Raw genomic sequence first — 1,995 nt, forward strand, 5'->3', positions numbered from 1 at the left:
TGTGTGTGTGTGTGTGTGTGTGTGTGTGTGTGTGTGTGTGTGTATATATATATATTTTTTTTTGTTTTGTTTTGGGGTTTTTTTGTGTGTGTGTTCACCATTTAATTACACAAACTTTCACCTCATCTGCCAGTTCAGTCCAGTGATTAATTATTCCACATACCATCCTGCTACCAGTATTTTCACAGTGCTGTTGCGACCTCACACACTTGCCTAAGAGAGGCGGTTTAGTCAATGCATTCACCCAGACTCTTCTGTTTAGCTCGGATTTCCCCTCTCCAGTTCCCCATTTTTGCTGGTTCTTGTGTTAGAACCTGATCCTATAGCTGATTCTCTTTAGGAGACAGTCCAAGTGCTTTCTTAACTTTCTTGGGCACCATGAAGCCTTCACTGCAATTGAATCTCTCTCCTTTAAAATCTTGATGATTTAGGTGCTATCTTACAAGCAGCAATATCCTTGCCTGTGAAGCCCTTTTGATGCAATGCAATCTGCAAGTGTTTCCTTGGAAATAACCATGGTTAACAGAAGAAAACTTCAAACACCACCACATGTTTAAAGCAACCGGTCTGCTCTTCTAATCAGCATGACAGAGTGATGCTTGTCTTGTTAACACCTTCTCCTGAGCTAACAAGAGGATCACTGAAATGATGTTAAAGGGCCAGTTTGTGGTAGGTGACTGGAATGCAGTAATTTTTGTGATTAAGTTCATTTTCATGGCAAGGAATGACTTTGCAATTAATTACAATTCATCTCTTCATGATCACTCTTCACAATTTAGAGTGAATGCAAATTGCCACCATAAAAACTGAAGCAGCATATTTTGTGAAAACCAAAATTTGTGCTAGTCTCAAAACCTTTGGCCATAACTGTACAAGTAACACTTCTGGAAAGTAACCCAATTAGCAGTTTAACTAATCACAGTTGAGGTCATCAAAATTGCGTATAAAGCACCAATTAAGGGTTTAGTCTAGGCTCACCACTTTGTGTCATGAGAGAATGGTCAGTGGCTTGAAAGAATGGTCAGTGGCTTGTGTTTTGCAGCACATGTTTGCAAAGAATTTAGATCTTTTACCATCTACAGTTGATAATTTTCTAAAAAGATTCAGGGAGTCAGGGGAGATCTCAGTGTGTAAAGGCCAAGGGTGGAACCTGCTGCTGAATGTGTTTGACCAGCTTTAGTCGGTATTGTTTGAGAAGCTGTCATCTGAGAGACAATAGAAATGTGTTCTGTGATCAGACAAGTCCATGTTTCAGCTTGTTTTGGGGAAAAACGGATGTCAGATTCTACATGCCAAAGATGAAAAATACCATCCAGAGTGTTAACAATGAAAAATGCACAAACCAGCATCTGTGATGTTATGTGCATTAATACCAGACCACACTCTGCACAACAGAACATGAATATGGCTTTGTAGTGTGTGTGCATGATTGGCCAGCCTACAGCCCAGCTCTATCTCCTATTGAAAATGTATGAAGAGAAGAATCAGACAATGATGATCACGGACTGTTGAGCAGCTCAAGTCTTGTGTACAACAAGAATGGGCAAAAATACCAGATGCAAAACTGCAACAATTAATATCTTCCATTCCCAAATGATTAAAAGTATAATTAAAAGAATGTTTACCCCTGGGTCAAAATCACCATGCATTGGTTCTGCTTTTTGCTTGCAAAGCTGTTGAAAGATCTCTTTCAAAAATGTCCTGTTTCTCTAGAAAGCTTGTGTAATTAATTGCAATTTTGAATATCTTTGCATCTACATCAGTACACTGCAGTTACTGTCTTGGAATCTTCTATGGATTTCCAGATAGAGGTAGAAGGGGCCTACACAGCATAAGCTCCCCTGTCCAGGATAAGATGTGAAACATCCATGAATACATCCAAGCAATGGCCCCCAAGGATAATATGATCAGGAAGTGCCTTGGTCAGCTGGAGGATGTGGTCACCATCGTAGCAGGGGAGTTGCCATGGCAGGATATGCCCCTGTGTGTGTGTGT

Source organism: Electrophorus electricus, chromosome 15 (assembly GCF_041902795.1).
Source record: "Electrophorus electricus isolate QZ-2024a chromosome 15, ASM4190279v1, whole genome shotgun sequence".
Taxonomy (NCBI): Eukaryota; Metazoa; Chordata; class Actinopteri; order Gymnotiformes; family Gymnotidae; genus Electrophorus; species Electrophorus electricus.